Source organism: Ricinus communis, chromosome 8 (assembly GCF_019578655.1).
Source record: "Ricinus communis isolate WT05 ecotype wild-type chromosome 8, ASM1957865v1, whole genome shotgun sequence".
Lineage (NCBI taxonomy): Eukaryota > Viridiplantae > Streptophyta > Magnoliopsida > Malpighiales > Euphorbiaceae > Ricinus > Ricinus communis.
The window spans coordinates 26,452,741-26,476,226 of NC_063263.1; the positions used below are offsets into that span (position 1 = coordinate 26,452,741).

Genomic DNA, 23,486 nt, shown 5'->3' on the forward strand with positions numbered 1-23,486 from the left:
AATTTACTCATCCCATTAAAAGTGAGATGCTTCAACTTCGGGAATCCAACAACGGGTGATGACGATTGAGTCTCCATTCCAACAAACTCAACACCCAACCTTTTAACACCTTCCATGTCTTCCAAAATAAGCTTCTCAAGGGATGGCAACTTCCATAGGGGAGGTAGACACTCACAGCTGCTATGGAAACTTCCTCCCTTGAAGCTTGTTCAAGTTGTTGAGATCTCCAAAAGAACAAAATCTAGTTTTATCAACAAAGCCGACTTTGAATTTCTTTAATGTCCTACGACTAGTTAATCTTGCAACTACTTTGGGCAAGAGACAAGAAGTATCATCATTGTATAGATGCCTCAGGTTGACTAGTTTTTCCATTCTCTCTGGCAGTCCCATATGAGAATAAGTAATATCTAATGTTTGCAAATTATATAATTCGCATACATTTTCCAGCAACTTTTCCATTTCAAGATTACCAGACAAGTCAAGTTGCCTTAGATGTATTAACTTACTTATGGAGGATGGGATCTGTAATACCACAGCGACACAGTATCAAAGATCTTAAACAAGTCAACTCATTGAACAAATTTGATAGAGATGCTCCAATCCTCGTCTTCCAATGGAACTGAACCCAAAGGGTATGCAGATTTTTTAATGTGCAAATGGAGTTAGGGACTGAAGCCTCTCCGCCGAGTACTATCCTTAAATAATGTGCTTCGCTGCATAAAGACTACTCTGTTGGCTCTTCAGAATTGTTGATCTTCAGGCTAAAACACTCATTCTTTTTAAGATATATTGCAAAATCACGCATTACATCATGCATCTTCCACGTTACGTCTTTAAAATTTAGTTAGTAGTGCTAAGGTTACAGAAAATATGGTGAGGTCTTGGTTACCACAGAAGGTTAGCGAGACGCAACCATTGAGGTTGAAAGATGTTAATCAGAGGATGAATTAGTTGAATTGGAGGATTCCTTTGTAAGTAATTTCTATGTTTTTGTTCAATTAGAAAAATTGAGAATGCTCGAATATATGTGTCATGTGATGCACATTTTTTTAATATGCTTTCTTTTCTTGGAAATTATGATAATATTTATTAATAATTTAATAAATAATTTGTTGGCTGTAGGATTTTGTTCTAGTTAATGAGAATCAAAGGACCAGTATATTGGATTGGCAATTCGGAATATCATCTATTTTGAGCAGAATGTGTGCTATAGCTGAGATAGCATCTTATCACTGCCTAGGAGTTTCCCATGATTAGTTTCTTGGGATTTACCAGACAATCTTGCCACTAAATCCCTTTTTTTATTGAGAACTCTTTCGTCTAATTTCATCCATGCATTTGGAAATTATTGCCAGATCATTATATGCTTTGTGGGCCTACATCCATATTTCTTAGGCCTGACAGTAACACTAAGGTGTTTGCCAATAAATGCAATTTGCTTGTTCATCTCAGAAAATTATTACACAATTTATAGCTAGTCCTATATAGTTGAATTAGAATCCATTGCATGCTTTATTTAGAAGAATATGAATAGTTGTTTTGTGTCATGTCATATAAGTTTGTGGATTGTGTTCAGGGCTGGACTGTTTGGAAGTGAAGTTGCCAAGGCGCTTCGTGGCGGTGTCGTTTGATGTGCGTAAAATACACACATCTAAATGGAGTTTTAAGATTGATTTTATGGACATTTGGATGTGAATTGGTCCCAACACTCACCCTATGCGTCTGTTTATGTGCATTAGGTCCAAAAGAAGTCAAAGGATGATAAAGGGAAGAATTTGAGCATAATTGGACGCCGAAACTACCGAAATAAGCTAAGTACGAGCATGAGGAAGCTGAACATGGCCGTGTTGGTTTCAACACTGGCCGTGTTCCCAACACGGGCACAAACACGGCCGTGTTGGGTGTCATCAAACATAAAAGAAAAATAAGTTCTTAGGGAGCACGGCCAGGAACACCATACCGTGTTGGGAACACGGCCACCAACACGGCCGTGTTGGCAGGCGACAGGGGGAATTAATTAAAAGAAAGAAGAGAGAAAAGAAAGAAAAGAGAGCGGGGGAGAACGTCCCAAACCCTAATATTTCTCTCTCTAAGGGTAATCTGAGATAGAACCAAGGGAAAAGGAGACTTGGATTAAGGTTTCAATCGGACTCCCTTCAAAGATTGAAGATTGGGCGAGGTTTGTTGATTAGTTTTCAAATTGAGCAAGAGGAACAAGAATCGATTCAAGATTGAGCAAGAGGAATTGGGGCTGTTTACTCTCATCCAAGGGTGTAATCGGGTTTTCTCTACCTTTACTCATTGTTGTAATTGAATTCTTGTGTATTTTGATAATGAACATGATTAGTTAGATTGAATAAATCCATTGGAATTTCTTTACTATGTTGGCTTAGTATTATATTATTGGATTGTTTGGGTTAGTTTTGTATTCTTTTTGCTTTCAGTATTAATAAGATAATGCATTATTCATAAGACGTTATGAATTGTGTGTTTAGATTACTTTGTGTGATTGAGAAGTCCATTTGGCAATTAGAATTTTGAATAGCAAGAACTGGTTAATAATCGCTTAGAGATAAGGATAATTAACTAGCTGGATTAAGAATTAATAAAGCTTAATAGAGGCGGATTAAAGCTTAATGCTAATTTAAGAATCAATCGTTAGGAAGAGATTCCAACTTTAGGTTATTAGGTTTAGAAATTCAGTTATCTCGAGAGAGAAACCGAATTCGGTTAAGAATTCGTCCACGGGTAGCATAATTAGACTCACCAATCCTTTATCTTTTGTTTGATTGCCAACTAGTTTAGGTTCCCTTTGGGTTTGCTTTCTTGTCTTGGTTATTTTAGTTATCAATTACTCCTGCATCTCCCTTAGAACTTAGATTGTAGCTATTAGTTAGTTTAGAAAGTATTCATCACTCATTTTAGGTTAATATACCAAAAGATAAAGGAGTAACTCTGGGCTTTCACTTTCCCGAGGAATACGACCTTGATACTCACCATTAGTGCTAGACTGCATCGATAGGTACACTGCCTTAGATTGTAGCTAACACAAGTAGCACACATCAAGTTTTTGGCGCCGTTGCCGGGGAGTGTTTGAAAACTAGAGTGAAATTTGCTATTTGTTAATTTAGCCATTTTTTTATTTATATTTATTTCTATTTTGTTTGTACATATTTATTTAGTTAAGTTTATGATTCAGATAGTGGATGATAAGGAGGTTCAATGCTAAACTCTTTGTATGACACGTTGGAAAATGGGATCAGGAACCAAGAGAGTGCTAAAATGGGGATACCCGTGAATCTTTAGAAGCTCGAGTGGAATCATTTTGCAGGGCTACCGATCAACTCTCCACTCCTATCCTTTCATCTCAAGTGAATTATACGGGAAGTTGGCCAAATGACTCGTATGGAAGCACCTACAATCAAGAATGGAGCACTCATTCACCCTTTGGATGGAGCTTAGATGGCCAAGAACCACCAGAATTTCAGCAGCCTAATCTTGCACCATCAACTCAAGGTGAAGAGTTAGTGTCAGAGGAGCTGATGATGAGGTTTATTGCAAGTCTTGAGGATAGATTCCAACAAACAGAGAGGATACTTGAAGATCAACAAGCCTCGATTAAGAACATAGAGCATCAAGTAGGCTTAATCTTCAAGTTACTAGCTGAAGAGCAATTGGGAACTCCATCAAACGCTACTGAATCCGAGGAACACTTGAGCGCCATCACTTTGCGTTCAGGTGAGAATTTTTTTGGTTTATCTATTATGTTTGACGATGATGCTTCTATGCAGGACGACTCTTTGAACATGGAGATAGAACCAGAAAAGGAAGAGGCAAACATGATCCTTATGAAAGACTACCAATAGGAATGTACAGTCGATGATGCTGAGTTGCAGTTAGAGGAATTTTTGGTGGATTTTCTACAAGTCCCTTCGATGATGGAAGATGAGCATGAGTTATCCAATGAAGAAGTCTTAGAGGAGCTCGAGTTTCTTCTAGCAAGTGAACCAAGCCAAGGACTAGAGAAAACCATTGACGTTCCTGAAGAAATTGCCCAACCGTCGATCCTTCCAATTGGTGAAACTTCAGCTTTCAAATTGGAAGAGCCCCTAGAGCATCATGACTACGTGCAATTATACAAGGAGTGAGTTTTGCCCATTATACTAGCAGCTTGCTTGATAGTCGGGAAGAGGAAATTGACGATTATCCCTCTAAGCGGATACTTGAAGACATTTGCTTGGAAGAAGGATGGATGGTCATCAATCCCTATCATTTGCTTTTCACCATGAGTCCAGCTAAGAAGACTCATCACATAAAAAAGAAGCGCTTTTGGGAGGCACCCCAAATTCTATTTTTCAATTTTAATAATTTATCCTTTATTGTGAACTTAGTTTGATTAGATTTTACAGTTTGATTTTGGTAAGTTTTATTTATGTTGAGTGTATAAGTTGAGGACTTATTGGTTGTGCAGGTGAGAAAGAATGAGAAAGTGTTGAGAATCGCAACTTTTGCATTTTCTGGAGATCAACACGGGCGTGTTTAAGACCGTGTTCATTAACACGGCCCGTGTTCTAATTGAAGAAAATCAAACTAAGATGAACACGTTCGCAGTAGGCCATACGGTCATTTATGCCTGACCGTGTCCCCAATACGTCCCCGTGTTCCATAAACACGGGCGTGTTCTCAGAAGTTGGTAAGTCAGCACGTTTTAATTCGCTTAACACGGCCTGATATCCGGACCGTGTTCATGAACACGGCCCCTGTTGGTGAACACGGGCATGTTCTGTAGCTGCCTATATATACCACTTCATTTCGAAATGGCCAAAAATTTTGCTCTCCTTTTAGTTTTAGCAATTCTCTCTTCTCTTACTCTCTCACTTCTTATTTCTCATCTCGAAGGCTTTGGATATTTCGTTTGTCAAGTAAGTACCCTCAAACTTCATTTTTCATTATTTTATTTTGATATTAGTTCGAATTTATGTTTTTCTTTGTGTTCGAATTTGTGTTTCAATTTTTTTTAGTTTATTTCCTTATTTTATTATTTGGTGCATGCATTTACATTCATGTTTGTGCTTAATTTTCTTTTGTTTTCATTAATTTAGTTTATATACCTAACTTGCTCATATTTTCCATTTTTCTTTTCTACCATTATTCATGATTATGATTAATTCTTTATTTTCCTCTTTATTATTATTGTTGGCAGCTAAACAATAGGCTCTGTCATTTATAGTGGACTCTCTTGTATCTGTTTTATATTAGCATGTTGGTTTGCCTTGTGATGGATTATGGCAAAATTAAACTCCATGTGGATGAATTGAAAATTTAATTGGTTAGCATTGGTTGGCAGTGTTGTGGATTAAATTTTCTTTGCAGGACATTGAGCGGTTTAATTTTATCAAGTTAAATCATTCGGTTTGTCCATTTTATGTTGTTATGCTGCCAGAATTTCGTTGATCCTTAGTACTAAAAATTTCTTTTTCAAGTACCATGTCCACTAGACGAGGATCAGGAGTTTACAAGAGGAGGAGGACCGATGGTTCCTCTTCCTCTCGATCGTCAGGCGCTGCACTGGCTAGTTCAGGCCAAATTAGACCACCACAGCGCCATCGATTCCTACTTTTCCAAGGGCAGCCCACCTTTGAGCAGAGATATCAATCAATGAGGCACAAAGATTTGGGAAAGGGGCGTAGGATAGACTGGCCAACATTGGAAACCGTCGGACTTGCAGCTGCAGTCCGCCGATATCTTGAGACACCCCCATTTTAGCATTTCTTTGAGATAGTTGAACCAACATATAGGGAGTTAACTGTGGAGTTTGCCAGCACTTTCTTTCTGCAGAGCCAGTTGCGGGACTTCTAACTACCGGATGCGATCAGTTTCAAACTAGCAAAGCAGACTTTCACGATGAGTGTACAGCAGTTTGGGGTACACTTGGGCTTGTGGACTGAGGAGGATGCAGCTGGAGAGGTTTATAGTCGCTGTATACACATGCCTGGTGTGTCATATCCACAGATGTGGGCCGAGATTTCTGATGACACTGAGGGGTACAGTGCCAGCCAGTCCAAGGCGTCTAACTTGCCTGAGGGACTGTGGTACTTGCATGCATTGTTGGCTAGGACCATCACTGGCAGGGGAGATAGCGGTGGTGTAGTTACCCAGCTGGACCTATTTATACTTTACAGTATGCACCAGCACCAGTCCGTCGACATGGGATACTTGTTGGCCAGACAGATTAGTGCCTTCTGCAACAACTCAAAGAAGGTATTTTTCTGTTTTGGGACTTACATTACTCGACTGGCTAGGAGCTTAGGAGTTTTGGAGGAGGCGATACCACATCTGACAGAGCTGGAGGTGATGGAGATGTTGGGACTTCCCCAATTGGTTAGTATGGGGATGGTGACTTGTAGGCAGGGTCCGCTAGGACCAGAGTATAGATTGAGGAATGCTCTCTTGGCAGCACTCAGAGAGGAGCGACCTGCCCCACGAGCCCATGGTACACAGGATGTCCCACCTTCTTCTGATATCCCGGAGTCTTCCTCCAGACCATCTACTTCAGCTCCTTCTGGTTCTTCATCAGCTGTTTTAGGAGTCTCTCCAATTGAGTTTAGAGAGCTGTAGCTTACAGTGCAGAGGTTGGCAGAGGAGCAGCAGCAGCATTTCATTCGACAAGAGGCTTTTCAGCAGGACCTTTTACAGCATCAAGCTGAGTTTCAGAGCCAGATGATGGCTTAGTTTGAGAGGCAAAGGGCTATGCTTCAGGCCCTGATTGAGCAGGGAGGTAGGTTAGAGGCCTCTATGGCTAATGACATATTTGATGATATTTTGCTATGATTTTGCACTGTCCACAGAGCCGGGTTCCAGAGCGAGCCATTTTGACATCCCTCTAGCGGATGATCCAACCGGCCCTCCCTCTCCGACCGAGCACCCTTCAACACAGCGACTGACGAGCCTCCTATTGACGGCCGCTCCTGGCCGATCCACCAGCTCCGCATGTGACACTACTTTCGATCCCTCGGAGAGCGGCCCACTCCTCCACCACGGACCGGCCAATACGATATACCTACTGATGCACCTCTTTTTACTCCGGAGCTATAGTCTGGGCAGTATTAGTTCTTTTCCTTTTTCATTTCTTATATTTTTTACACTGAGGACAATGTGTCCTTCAAGTGTGGGGTGGTGATATTTATATACACTTTTTTTCGTGTTTTTATTATTTTGTATATGAAATTCAGATCCTTTTTTAGTGTATATATCGCATCTCATTTATCCCATCTCAGTTATTTGTTTATTCTTTATGCAATTTTTTGTAAAATTTTAAAAAAATTTCACTTTATTTCGATGCTTTTATTGTTGACTTGCTTTTGGAAATCCTGTTTATATCCATGTGATCGAGTAAAACCGATAGTGTTGAGTATGATAGAGGGCCACAAGGAGAGTTTAACACTTTGGTATGATAGAGGGACACAAGGAGAGTTTAACACTTTGGTATTTCATTCTAGCCAAATAGCCTTCATTCGTTTATTGATTCTGTAGATAACCCCTTCTTTCACCATTTTTTTTTATCATATTTCATTACCACTTAGTTTTATTCTGCTTTGGTTATGATTTTGCACATGAGTTGTTTTTATTGGGAATTTGTCTTGGGAATAGCTTTGGAATCTTGTAGCAGCTTTCTTCAATCCAAAAGAAATTCACTCTATTATGTGAATGTTCTTCCCTTATGAAAAAAAAAGAGAAAAAAAAAGAAGAATCGAGGAAAGGGTGATGAAAAGAAAGAAAGTAAGTGAGCTAATTGTTTAATTGCTTTTGGGAGTTCACATTTTGACTTGATTCCTATTTCCCACCTTGGACTACTGTCCATTGCTTACCCCTTGTGATCATTGTGGCTTGTGTGCAGGTCATGTATTTCATTGCAGAACACCATAGGTTCAACTCTGACCAAATTTACCTACCCTTACCTAATCCCCATTACAACCCTTATAAAGACCTCTTTACATGGTTGTTGACTCTCCACAAGTGGTAGGAGTAGGATTTAAGAGCAAGCATATAGTAAGTAAGGCAGTAGTTGATGCATTGAGCGATTAAACACTACCCTTTAAATACTTTGAGTGACTTAGAGTGAATCTGGTGAGGAGTTGGTTTTGATAATTTTGTTGAGACAGTATTTTGCGAATTATTGGCATCTTGGTTGTGATACTTGAATTGATTGCTTCGTTTCTTTTTGTTTGACTTACGCTTGTTAAGGATATGTGCAGGAGCTCTCTAGCTTGTCTGTCAGTTTAAGTATTGTTCCTTAGTGGTTTATTTTTCTTATTTTACTTTTGATTGCTTGAGGACAAGTAATGAGCTAAGTGTGGGGTTATTTGATGTGCGTAAAATACACACATCTAAATGGAGTTTTTAAGATTGATTTTATGGACATTTGGATGTGAATTGGTCCCAACACTCACCCTATGCGTCTGTTTGTGTGCATTAGGTCCAAAAGAAGTTAAAGGATGATAAAGGGAAGAATTTGAGCATAATTGGACGTTAAAGCTGCCGAAACAAGCTAAGTACGAGCATAAGGAAGCTGAACATGGTTGTGTTGGTTTCAACACTGGCCGTGTTCCCAACACGGGCACAAACACGGTCGTGTTGGGTGTCATTAAACATAAAAAAAAATAAGTTCTTAGGGAGCACGGCCACAAAGAGTAACACGGCCAGGAACACCATACCGTGTTGGGAACATGGCCACCAACACGGCCGTGTTGGCGGCGACAGGGGGAATTAATTAAAAGAAAGAAGAGAGGAAAGAAAGAAAGGAGAGCGGGGGAGAATGTCCCAAACCCTAATATTTCTCTCTCTAAGGGTTTTCTGAGCTAAAACCAAGGGAAAAGGAGACTTGGATCAAGGTTTCAATCGGATTCCCTTCAAAGATTGAAGATTGGGCGAGGTTCGTTGATTGGTTTTCAAATCGAGCAAGAGGAACAAGAATCGATTCAAGATTGAGCAAGAGAAATTGGGGCTGTTTACTCTCATCCAAGGGTGTAATCGGGTTTTCTCTACCTTTACTCATTGTTGTAATTGAATTCTTGTGTATTTTGATAATGAACATGATTAGCTAGATTGAATAAATCCATTGGGATTTCTTTACTATGTTGGCTTAGTATTATATTGTTGGATTGTTTGGGTTAGTTTTGTATTCTTTTTGCTTTCAGTATTAATAAGATAATGCATTATTCATGAGACATTGTGAATTGTGTGTTTAGATTGCTTTATGTAATTGAGAAGTCCATTTGGCAATTGAAATTTTGTATAGCAAGAACTGGTTAATAATCGCTTAGAGATAAGGATAATTAACTAGCCAGATTAAGAATTAACAAAGCTTAATAGATGCGGATTAAAGCTTAATGCTAATTTAAGAATCAATCGTTAGGAAGAGATTCCAACTTTAGGTTATTAGGTTTAGGAATTCGGTTATCTCGAGAGAGAAACCGAATTCAGTTAAGAATTCGTCCACGGGTAGCATAATTAGACTCACCAATCCTTTATCTTTTGTTTGATTGCCAACTAGTTTAGGTTCCCTGCATCTCCCTTAGAACTTAGCTTGTAGTTAATAGTTAGTTTAGAAATTATTATCATCCATTTTAGGTTAATATAACAAAGAACAAAGAAGTAACTCTGGGCTTTCGCTTTCCCGAGGAATACGACCTTGATACTCGCCATTAGTGCTAGACTGCATCGATAGGTACACTGCCTTAGATTGTAGCTAACACAAGTAGCACACATCATCGTTCCAGGTTTGTGCAGATTCACTTTTTGATGTTTCTACATGATTCCTGCTTGAAGATATTGCCTTGTGGAATGACTTTTTTAGGTTTCTGATTCTTAATTAGCTTGAAGTTTTTAGGAATAGTGCATTATAATATTGAAATAGGAACTCTAGGTTTTAGTTTATGCTAATTCATTTTTTTCTTATTATATTAACAATCTGAAATTATCTCATTAACATATGAATGGAGGTTCACAGCTATGCAAGAAGCAAAATAATTCCATACCTAAAAGTTACAATTCTAGGACAAAAACTTTAGTCTTCATTTTACTAAGCGTGCATTTATTTTATTAAATCTGTACTTTTATTAATTTTAGTAATACAGTAAAACCTCTCTATAATAATACTCTATATAGGAATAATCTCTACATGGTTATAGAAAATTTTGGTCCCAATTTGGGCCAGTATAGTAATAAGTTATAAATTTTTTAAGACTCATTTTAAGAAAAAATTCTTCTATATAGTAATATTTGTATATATATTCTTAAAAAATATATGTTTTGCTATGTCTTGTTTTATTATATTATTGTTTTGTTGTTTCAATCTTATTTGTATAATATGACAAGATGTTAATATTTCTTATATCTGGTTGTTATCATTTTACTAACAAAATTAAGTATAAATCAAAAGAAAAATATTAGTACTTAAACCTCCATTAAATTATAACCTCCTCATATTTGGTCCCAAGCCTATGACCATAAAGAGGTTTTACTGTATAGATTATGTGGGATGTGAACGATTCTTGTTGAATTGATGATTGATGTTATTTTCAGTTAATGATAAAGCTTTTTTGCAGTTTCATTAAAAGACAGCAAAACACCAACTATTATATTTATTGGAACCTTTACATGTTAAAACTCATAAGAAGTCCCTCTTGTGTTATCTATAAGGACAATAAGATACTCTTATAGATCAAATTAACTTTAATCAACTGGGACAAAAGAAATCTTGATGCCATTTAAATAACACATGTTTGCTTGATTTCGAGTGAATTAAATTTTATAAGACCGTAAATGACACTTAAGGCTCCATTTGGTCACTAGGAAACAAAGACCAAGAAGGTGTATTAGTGCTTCAGTTCTAATTTCTTAGAGATCTTGTTACACTACAATGAATGTCATTATTTATGATGCAAGAGACAAAAAATGAACTGAGTTTTTATCTAAGAGACTCAGAGTGATATAAAAGACGATTCCATTCTCATTGCCCATCATAACAAGAATGAGGTTAGTCTTTAATGTCTTATTTTTTCCACATGGATATGTAATCTGGATATCAAACCCATGTTCTATCTTGAATGTTAGGTTTTGGTTGATTATATTGTCTTTGCCCCATTTATTTTGTCTGGCAAGTGCTTTATTTTTATGTTTTGATCTACACTTGTTTTATAAGAAATGGATGACTTTACCTCATCATATTTTCATATCTTTCTGCATTTTGAAGGTTCTCTAATTTTAATTAGTGGTGATCTTGGAGTTGGCAAGAGTACACTATTATTGTAGGTATGAATTGCTTTTGATACATCTGGTCTATTGTGCTTTCATTTTGTGGAATATTTTGACTTTATTCCTTTGAAATGATTTGCCTCCATACTTCGGTTTGATTTGTAATTGTCTTTTTCTTCACTCTCCTATTCCTTTGTAAATGTTGGGTTCTCATAACTCCTTAATACTTGAAGCTTGTTGCAATAATAGCTGAAGGACAGGATGTTAGTAAGCGAGATCTAGTTGTGTATGTCTCTGGCGAAGAGGTTAGCTTTTCTTATTTTCTGAGTTTGATATGCCATTTTCTTTCTATTGCTCATTCTTCCTTCCATTCCCATCAAGATCATGAAGAAAAAGGAAATCTTTCTTTTACTTTCTTGATTAATCTACACTGTGCTTAATGTCATTATAACCAGGGTTTTAAATAACTCTATAATGAGACATATTGGTATTGAAAATGGTGTAACAATATTGGTCCGAATCCGATGGTATCAAACCCAAATGACTATCGTTACTGTGAATTTTTTTAAAACAATTCCCACTCAAATGGGTATATTGGCTAAAAACTATTTAGCGAAGAGTCTCTTTAAATTTAGGAAGCTAAAAAGAAGGGATGGATTTAGAAAATGTAGGCAGAGTTTGAAAATCAAAAGGAGATTAAGTTGTTCTTGAATCCTTTGTAGCATATCGCTAAATAACATATCGGGAGGCCAAATTCCTGTTATAAAACATGCGATATTTAATGTATCGTTGTTATTTAAAACCATAATTACAACTTCTCATGATTTTACTATGACTTTTCTTCTTCTTTTTATATTTTTAATCTTGCCTGGAATGAGGAAAATTTTTAAAATAGTATGAGTTCAACTTCACAATTCTGGGATAAAATGTAGAAAGATCTTAAATTAGTACTGTGGTTGCATGTGTGACTTTGAGAAGCTACAATTTACTTGCTAGCAATCAATATTGGGCATTATCTCCATCTCTTTCTTCATTATGGCAGAGTGTTGAGCAAATTATGAATAGGGTGACCGTCTAAGTATTGGTGTGGAGGAACTTTTCTTGTATTCAAGTACTGATATAAAGGTAATAGTCTGGAACCATCCTAACTTTTCTTGTTCTATCCATATCATTTATTCTATGTGTTTGTGAATTCATTATACTACATTTCTATTTTGATATATATATCATGCCATTGGCTTAGTTATCATGTGCGCCATGCGCTAAATCTATCTTTAGGCCAACATGAATCAATAGGAAGGGTATTCTTTGTAGACATCTTGATCTGAAAGGCTTTTGTACAAAACTTAAAAACTTATAGTAATAGTTATAATTCGCTCTCTTTCAGGACATATTAGCAAAAATTCAGCCTCTATCCTCTTGTGCTCTAATTATTGATTCGATTTAGACAACTTACATACAAGGAGTTAGTGGAAGTGCTGGAGGAATATCTTTGGTTTGAATGATTAGGCACCATATCCAACCAATAGTTCAATTCACTTGGCACGTGCTTTACTTTTCTCTCTTTTACCATTTTGTATGGAAATATTTGTTACCCATAATAGGATTTTGTTTTTCGAAGTAAATATTGCATGTAATCCATCCACTTCTTAGATGAAGCTATGGTTAGACCATAAAGATCAGTATGCGTTGCTGAATTAGAATACCAGTGTCTGGATGTGTGTGTAACAGGTTAAGGAATGCACATCAGCTTTGCTGCATTTTGCCAAGAAGACAAATATACCAGTTCTTTTGGTGAGCGTAAATTGTTTCAAATGCATTAACTGTATCTCCATATTTATTAATGTCTTAGAAATTGGAAGTAGGAATGTAAGAAAACTTATTATCTTTAGTTGAAGTGATTCAATGTGGCTCCGAACTGAAATATTGGAGTAGAGATCAAATTTCTATTCATATCAATTTCTTGCTTAGATTCTGGTATTTTAATACATGTATATACAATGCTCCCTCATAGATTGTAGGTCAAATGAATGTAAATTAATGCATTATTTTATATTCTTGTATTTGGTGCTTTGGACTTTAATCTCTTTAGTGGAGAAAGTTAGAAAATGACTTTACTGATTAAATATGATTACACCAAGCATCATCACACTTTTTAGGTTTTAAACAACGGTTGTTACATATTTTTATTTTGGATCATTGCTATGTTAGAGCCTATTTTGCCATAGATATTTGAGAATCGTACATGAAATTGTCTGTTACAACTGTGACACCCTATAATGGCCACACACTTTATGCACCCCTTTCTTTTCAAACTTATTTTCAATTAAGTACTGCATAGAAATTTCTTCAAGGTTCTCATATTCCACGTGGTTCCAACAATCAGATTCGAAAATTTATGTGCCATTTCTTCTTTTAATTAGATATGTTTTGTCATCCTTAGTTTATTTTACCTTTTTTCTTCACTTTTTCATGATACTTTCTTGTTTTATTCATAGCTGGCATTATCATGATAACTATTGTTAAGTACCGTCCAATGTTTAACTTATATGGAAAATATTTAATGCTTATGTGATCCTTTGATTATTTTGTTCCCAATATTTCGCAGGTTGGACATGTGACCAAGTCTGGTGATATAGCAAGGCCTCGGGTTTTGGAGCACATTGTTGATGTTGTTTTATATTTGGAAGTTGGTACCTTCTCACAGTTTCTTTTACTGGATTGTTGGTTAAGCTAACATTTGGTTGCATTGGGTTTCTTTTTAAGGATAACTACAAAAATGGTATTTGAACTTGTTAAGATTTGACAATTAAGTGTCTAAACTGTTAAAAATTACAATTTAGTGTATGAACCAATAAATATTTATGATTGAGTGTATATAGCAGGTCAACAATAGGTTACAGGTTATCCATATATAATTACATAATGGTGTGCCAACTTATTCAAATTTAATAATCAAGTGTTGAAGCTTTTAAAAGTAACAATTTAGTGGGTTAAATTAGAAATTATTAATATCTGGGTATGTGAAACCAATCATTATATATATAAAGAAAAATCTAAAGTAGACAAATCAAACTATTATATTTTCATAATGAAAGATAATATTTATATGGAGGGAAAATCTTTAATGTAAATAATAAAAATTAAAAAAATAGATTAAAATATATTAATAAAATACTACACATTTCATAAAGGAGATGTATTAATAATTAACGTTATAGTCAAGATTACAGGTTTCCTTATTGAAATACAGGTTATCTTCTTTATATCATGTTTTCTCTTTACTTTTTTTCCAGTTTTGCAACCTGATTTGATTATCATGCGGATAACATTGATGATGATTGTACTTTTTCTTACTCCTCCTATTCTGTCCATCTGAATGATCCTTTAATTACATTATTACTTCCTGAATTTTACTAGGCATTGTGTGCCACTGGTTCATCAGTTTCAAGGCATGTTAACGGGATTCAAGCGAGCAGAGCTGACATGATTATTTCAGTAAGTGATTTAAGGTTTAGAAAGATTTAGGTGCATGCCACGCCATCTCTGCTATGTGGTTTATTGCTGTTCTTTTTTAGATTGCAAAATTTCCTGGTCATGGTATTAAAATTGTATTTACAAATGATAATCTCTTTATGTGCGTGTCTATGTGTACACATGCATTCATGCATGGAAGTTGACTTTTATCATTTGAAACAGTACTACTTATTATCTTGTTTGTTTATTTGTAATAATTATTGTTGAAGATGTAGGGATTCAAGATTGTGGTTAAGATGTACTTCATTTAGATGTAGCTATTGCCAATATAATTTTGATACCACATCTTCATATGCAGGTCCTTAAGAAGCAAGTTGGTCTAATGCTCCAAGATAATGTAAGTTGACATTTACATTTTCATGCTTATTTGATTTTTTCTTTCGTCTGCTTTTCCATTTCTTCTTTTCAAAGCTTGTCTTGGCTTCCGTTATTTCAGTTTTCGTCAAACTTTAGAGATTCCAAATAGATATTGTGCTAGTTATATAAAATGGCTTTGTTTTTATTAACTTTTCAAACTTATGCTGCTGAGATCAAAGAATTTTAAACATGTTGAGGAGGCATAAGTGGAGGAATGTGAACAATAACAATAGAGATTGTACAGTAGGCTCAAACATGCTTAGCATAGAATTTTGTATAACGAGAGAACTTAAAATGAAGGTTTTCATGAAATCCTACGACATTTACCTTATCTTTTTTTATCTTCTCAAGAAAAAGAAAATCTTTGTTTCTTATGCATGTTAGAAAAATGGTTTTGGATGAAGTATGTTGGGATCTTTGCAATTTTATGCTTTGGGAGCATTAAATTTTTAGCAATATTTGAAAATAGGGCAAATAACAAAAAGAAATCCTAAAATTTGTTGGCATTTTAGTTTCTTATATCCTCTTAGTTTCATCAATTGTGGTTGTAAATGGCAATGTTTGTGGCAACATTTTCTGGGAGTATGGTAATGCACAAATGAAGCTTATGTAGACGCTCAGATGGCAAGGAGGAACCTCTAATTTTTTTCTTTTGCAATGTAAATGATAGAAAAATTAGTTTTTAAAAATTTTAATCCAAAAAGGTATGTATGTTTAGTTTTCAAAAGAATTAAACGAAAATTATATCATGTATTACCAATAATGCAAAGAAGTTAAAATTATGTTCTTTCACCAGTTTTATTTTTCCATATAGGCTCACATGTACATTGTCATTGTCAACTACCACAATCCATTATTACATTACCTACATCTATTATCATATTAAAATTAAAGTTTAATTACTATTTAGCTCTTGAGGTTAGGCCTATTACACTAATCAAGATGTGTATTTGCTTTATATATGGAAACCCCCTAGAGTTTTTATGTTACTTGCTGCTATCCCCCTCCATCTAAAATCAATGCAACCAAAGGACTAACTTGGTAAAAGAATTGTGATGTGATCCTTCAATTTATTATGAAGTATCAAGCTCGTCCGAAATTTATTTCTTGAAATGTTATTCTTAGTACAAGTTAATTTTAGTATTTAAAAAAATATTTAATTACTTGCTCTAATTTTTTTACCACAAGTTAATCCTATCAAGATTTAAACATTTTAAAAACACTTAGTTCTAGAGCAACATTATTAATTTGCTATATGATTTAATTTTTAAATTATTAAAATAAATAAGCATTTCTACATGGAATTTTTTTAATTTTTATTTTTGTTAGATACTAGGATTAAAGTTTCAAAAAAGAAAAGATACCAGGGGAATAAAAGTGAAAATCTTACTCTAATAAAAAAAATAGGATGAGTTTGATACTTGATAATAAATTAAAAAATTAAATTATAATTCTGTTATCAATTTAGTCCAAAGGCTGACAACGGACGAGTATAATAATCTAAAAACTGAAGGGGAATTTAATCTAATAAAAAAGTTGAGATAGCTAGTGCAATAGGCATAATCTCAAGGGGTAAATAGTAACTAATTCTAAAACTTTATAACCACAATGGATAGAATTAAATGATTGGAAAAAAATGCCTAATTAAATGATTGGAAAAGAGTGCCTAAAGGTCATGATGGTTTTGGTCATTTGACCTTAGAAATATCATATACAATATTTGCAATTAATGGTTTTGCAAGTATTGTTACTCGAGGACCATTGGGATTGACTCTCTTTTTTTCTTTGAATCAGGATATCTTTTTGAATGTTGCTAGCGGGGTGACACTAACTGAGACTACTGGGGATCTTGCAATAGCAGCTGCAATTTGCAGTAGGCAAGTCTTTTCTTATCAGTTCTTTTCATTCTCTTTTTGTCTTTGTGAGGCTAGTTATGATTAAATTTTAAATTGAAGATGACTTCTTTGTTTTTTCCAATGCAATGACTAAAGAGGGAATTAAGGCTTCAGGATTAGAACTTCTTATTTGAGGAGCCTTTCTAAGTTACAGTAGTTTTTCCCAAGTTAGAAACTTTTATTCCTTATAATTGTAAAATTGTGTCAGACCACTTAAAGCTGGATGTTCAGAAAAAGTAAGCCAGTCTCTTGCAAGTTTATTAACAAGACTTAGTGAAGCTAAATATTTTAAGATATTAATTCACTTACTATAGGAACCCAGAGAACACAGTTGATAAAACACACAAGTATCCTACTTTAAGAGAAACTACCCGTTAATTAAAGAGGTTATTGAAATAAATTTGGAGTTCTAGTCCTCAAATTTTTGACTCTCTTCTTGTATCAAAAGTTATATGTTAATTTATATATTTTAAGTAACATAAAACAAACATTTATTTAATAACGTGAATAATGCTTTAGCAGCTGTAAGAAATATTTTCTGCATTTTTCCATCCTTTCTGTCTCTGTTCCCTTGCATTTGTACTTGCTGCATGTACATGTTGAATGGTTGATGTTTGTTGTTCTTTGACACCTCAGTTTCTTGGAGTTTCCTATTCCCAATAATGTGGCATTCATTGGAGAAATTGGCCTTGGTGGGGAGCTTCGCACGGTAATTATCTGTGTTATTTTAATACACAATACTTAAAAAACACTATTGAACATAATGAATTGCCTCTTTTGTAAGATTTTATTTTTTTTCTACTTCTAAAAACTCATGTTTGTCATTGATACCATTTATGTATTTTCAAACCAATTGCATATGAAGTAGCATTCTCTTTCTAAGATTCTCTGGATTTTTTCTTCTCACATCCAACTTAAAAGATACATTTTGAAATGGAACAAAGACATGCTGAGAAATTCTAATACTGCTGATTCTCCTTAGTTAGCTAAATGGAAATAATGTTACTGGAGCCATTTTTATCTATATCTATCATGATATTGCAGGTGCCCACAATGGAAAAAAGAGTACATACAGCAGCAAAACTGGGATATAAAATGTAACACCTGGAATTTTTTTATATATTTAATAGTGAGTTTTTATTTAAGTTAATTTTAACTTTATTTTTATTCGGTTTAATTGGAATGATTTAAATACAAATTTTGAATGTTCATGTTAGATAAATAAATGAGTTATTTTCCATATCCAATTAGTTTGATTTTTAAGGAGTAATTAAGTAAATTATTTGAGAAATGATTATATTTTGGTTATTCAAATTTTTTTTTCAAATGCATATTTATATAAGTAAAATTATATATTGAAAATTTATTTTGGGAATAAGGATTGAAAGTATAATGTTATTTTTATGGGGTTTTAATGGAAATTTGTGAGCTTGGTATTTTTGTAAATAAATATGTCGGTCAGGGGTATTTTTGTAATTGTGTATTTTCAATAATTCGGTTTTGGCCCAAATTAAATAGTTAGGGGCTTAATTGAAAGGCTAAAAAGAAGTTTGGGGGTTAAATTGGAATTCTGCAAGATGGAATTGTAAGTAATTAAGAAAGTTGAGGGACCAAATTGCAATAAGGAAAAGTTCAGGGGTCAAATGTCGATATTGAAAGAAATGGAATCGGGGAGAGAGAAAAGAAAGAAGGAAGAAGAAGAAAGGGAGAAAGAGAGGCGTCCATGGTGGACGACCGGAGGCCAGCCGAGGGTTGACGGAAGGAAGCAAGCAATACGATGGTGGCGGTGGAGGCGGTGGCGGCGTCGGCGGCGGCGGAATCGCGGCGTGTGGCGCTTCCGAGCGTCGTTCGGCTATTCCGTACCGATCTTGGTGGCGATCGGCTCCCCTTGGAGAGAGCTTCCTTTTGGCGGTAGCGGCGTCGGTTTTGGTGGCCGGAGGAGAGAGTTCCGGCGAAGTGAAGGCAGCCGCGTTTTTTGGTTTTTCCGATGAGATCCGGCGGAGGATGGACGATCGGAGGACGTATCCCGACTCTCCTCAGCTCAAGCTTCGCGATGGCACTGGTTTCGTGGCGATCGGACTTCGTTTGCAAATCGACGGTCGAGATCGTCCGCAAATCTCTCCGGATGATCGGGTGTCAGATCGAAAAATCGGAAGCAGGAATCGTCTTCAGCGCGTCGTTGTGAGTCCGATGGTATGTTCGGATCGTCGATCGGACTTCGGCGGCTGGAGGCGAGTCGACCGAGCGATCGAGCGTTTGGGTAATTTTCTTTGGCCCGTTAATTTTAGAAATTCTTGGTTTAATTGTGTCTATTGGGTTATATTGAGTATTTGATGATTTTTGTGAGTCAAAAATAATTGTCTGTCAGTTTGCCTGCCTTGTATTTTGTGCTGTGTGGCGGAGTCGGGAAATAGTGAAGTTTGGGGACCCGACTCCTATTGTTTGAATCGTTAAGTATTTGGAGTGTTTTTCTGGCAGGTCCTGGACCCGTTTTTACGGGGGGTAATGTTCGTGTTGTAGGGGAGGTTCTGCCGGATTTTCGGTAGAATTCTCCCGAGTCGAGATTCTTAGACAGTCAGTCCTAGGAGTCTAGACCTAGGATTAATGATCGATTGTTCCATCGTTTTGATAAATTGTTTTCCGTGACTAGATGATCTGTCTGTTCGGCTCGCTCCTACCGAGGCACCGGAGCAGAGCTAGGAGGTCGCCAATCCTGTGAGTTAAAGTCATTTAATCTTTGCGCTATTGCTAGTCTGATTTTAATATGCTATTTAGAATTTGTGCTTAATATGATTATTAGTATCACAAAATAAATGATTTCACTTGATTATTAATATTTGAAATAATATAAATATTATTATTAGTATGTTATAATAAGATAAACGTTATTATTTTTCCCCTCACAAATTGCACGTTGTTTTACCTTAAATCTTTAATCTTTATTTCGATATGTGTTGGTTGAGTTCATCAGATAATGATATTTATTATATGTGATGATTGTATCTTAGGAAACGTGGCTTGTAGAACATGCCACTTTGATGGGTTACATCGGGACGCGTCTTACCGGTAATGATCATGGACATGTAATAAGATTTTCATGGGTTTGCCCTGGTCGAGCATTGCTCTCGGGGCGCCAGTCTTATTGGATTAAGAGAGCCGAATGGCTACTAGATTTCTTATTTGGATACTTAAGTGACCAGACTAGAGGTAAGGTCCCTGGTCGAGCATTGCTCTCGGGGCGCCAGTCTTATTGAATTAAGAGAGCCGAATGGCTACTAGATTTCTTATTTGGATACTTAAGTGACCAGACTGGAGGTAAGGTCCCTGGTCGAGCATTGCTCTCGGGGCGCTAGTCTTATTGGATTAAGAGAGCTGAATGGCTACTAGATTTCTTATTTGGATACTTAAGTGACCAGACTGGAGGTAAGGTCCTTGGTCGAGCATTGCTCTCGGAGCGTCAGTCTTATTGGATTAAGAGAGCCGAATGGCTACTAGATTTCTTATTTGGATACTTAAGTGACGGACTAGAGGTAAGGTCCTACCGAGCATTGCTCTTGGGCGCGATCTTATTGGATTAAGAGAGCCGAATGGCTACTAGATTTTGGGGTTTAGGGTTCTACTGAGCCACTCGTCCCGTAAAAGTAAATATATATTTTTATTTATTTATTTATTATGGTATTTGATTATAATGTGATTTGTATTTACGTGCATGGTTGATATTTTGATTCGAATGATTAATATTTTATGTGAAGGAAATAGTAGGGTATGATTATAGTATGGTTTGATATACTGATTTGAATAATCTATGTTTTCTGAGAAGAAGCAATAGTCCCTAGATTATTTGATTTTAACTCACTCTCGAGACTGACAGTCTCCATTTATTTTTTTTCAGATTCGTGACTGTTAGTTCTCCCGCGACTCTTATTCAGTAACCCGACTCCTTCATCATCGGGTGATGTATTTGATTTGGTATGTAAATTGGTAAATCTTAGATTCTCCGCAGTAGTAATAGTAGATGTATCAGTTGTAAATTTTCTGAGTTTCAGGTCTCGCCTAGTTTTTCTGGCAGACCGAAGTATTTATGTAGAATGTAGCTATTAAGATAATTTGTGGCTTTAATAATATTAATTTGAGATGAGATTTGTTTGAATCAGTGAGTGTCAGGTTTACTACGGGTTTCGGTGGCCTTAAGCCTACCCATTCCCTAGTGCCGGTCACGGGCCCATGGGTGGGGTCGTGACATAAAATGTGTATTGTTCCCAAATCAGCTAATAAATATCTTTCAAATTTAGCTTTTGAGGGGATACAAATCATTGGCTGTGCTAACCTGAGACAAGTCATTGATGCTGTTTTCACAAAGCAGAAAGTTCGTAGAGGTGTTAGATGTAAATATAGCATTCTTCTCTTTTTCCTATCGAATCTTTCTGGTATACGTTTCAGTTCCTATTGTATCTTCATTGTTCAATTACATTTTTTCTTAACATCCTCTTGAGAATGCCTAAAAATGAAAAGTATGTTAGTTTTATATATCATGCTCGTATTTATCCAAGATGTAGTTTTCTCCATGAGATTAAACGCTGATAAGATCCTTCTAAATTGAGTGTTGGAAATTTATGGTGCAGAGTAGATTTAAGGGTTGGAGATGAAAGGGGGTATCAAGTTTAAAACATAAGCATCCTTGTTGGTCTAATCGGTCGACTCGCCTTCAGCCGCCGGAGTCCGATTGACGATCCGAGCGTGCTTACGGACTCGACACAACACGCAGACGATGATTCTAGCACTCTATTCTCCGATCCAGCTCCTGTCATCCGGAAAATTCACGGACAGTATCGACCATCGATTTCAAACGGAGTTCGATCGCTGCAAAATTAGTGCCATTGAAAAGCTTGAAGTGAGGGGAGTTCATAAACTCTGATCAACCATACCTTGCCGGAACTCGCCAGAAATTAAGAAAAACCCAACTGCCACTATACTATTCACCTCGTCGGATTTTCTTTCTCCGACCGCCTTCAACGCTGCTGCTGCCCCCAAACGGAAAGCCCATGCGTAGATGAGTTGATCGCCACCCAACTCAGTTGCCATTGCTGCTATGTACGGCGTCGAATAGCTGCTGCCTCTTCTATATTTTTTTTGCCGTTCACTGCCGCCGTCGTTGCTGTTGTACTCGTCGGCGTCTGCTCTTCCACCAGCCATCGCCACCGCGCCTCGAACGAGCCCCCTTCTCCACCTGCCACGGACAGCAGCATCCTTCCTCTCCCTCCTCTTCTTCTTTTTCGTCGATCTCCTTCTTTCTTTCCTTTCTATCGCAAGTTGATCCCTCAACTTTTACTTAATAACAATTTAGTCCCTCATCTTTTTAATTACTAACTATTACCCCCTGCAAATTCTTGTTTAACCCTCCAGCTTTTTTTTAGTATTTCAATTAAGCTCCTAACTACTTATTTTGGGTCAAATTAAAATTATTAAAATAATAAGTTACTTATTTACCCTTGCTTTTAATAGTAAATTACTAAAATGCCCTTACCGACATATTAAATTACAAAAATACCAATCATAAAATTTTCATTTAAACCCCATATTAATGTAATTATACTTTTAGTCCTTATCTCATAATTAATTGTCAAATTAATTCTAACATTTAATTAACTTAAATAATTCATTGGTTGACTATTTTTCAATTTAATCCAATACCATTTACTAATTAAAATTGCCATTTCCCAATAAATTCATTTATAAAAAATATTATTTACTATTTCTTTTATAACTTTCAAATATAATATTTAATTTATATATTTAGAGAAAATCTAAGTGTGACCTATATATATAATTTATTCTTTATGAAACTCACTTATTTAATTTCTTAAAATCAAACTAATTAGATATAGTTAAATAAATTTCTTTATTTTTATCTAGCATTAAAATTCTACTTTACATCATCCCAATTCAATTAATTAAAAGAAAATTAAATAAAATTAAGATTATTAGTTTTATTATTATCATTATTATTAAAAGAAAAATTTCGAGTATTACAATAGTTGTACAATATACGGATAAAAAACTAATTTTTATAAATATAAAAATTACTAATATATAATTTTTAATACAATATTATTTCTATAGTTTATTTTATCATAATAAAAAGATAAAGAAAAACAGGAAGTTTTATCCTCGCAAATATGACTTGCCTCCAAACCACAAAGTGATCCAAGATGCATGTTATAGGAATTGTGTAATTTAGAGAGAGAGGGAGAGAGAGAAATTAGAGTAAAATTAATTTAGTTAACTCTTTAAATTAAACATAGTAGATTAAACTCTTTTTTATTTAGAAAAAGAAAAAAATAATTTTTGTGATGAAGGAGAAACAGAAAACGAAAAAAAGAAAAAAAAAAGAAATTAAAATAATTATATAAAAAATAATTACTTTTTATTCATTAATAAAGT

At 35.4% G+C, this 23,486-nt stretch overlaps 1 pseudogene; it reads left to right on the forward strand.

The window, feature by feature from the left end:
* The first annotated feature begins 840 nt into the window (after positions 1–840).
* Positions 841–21,537, forward strand: LOC107261353 (annotated as a pseudogene).
* Positions 21,538–23,486: the final 1,949 nt, after the last annotated feature.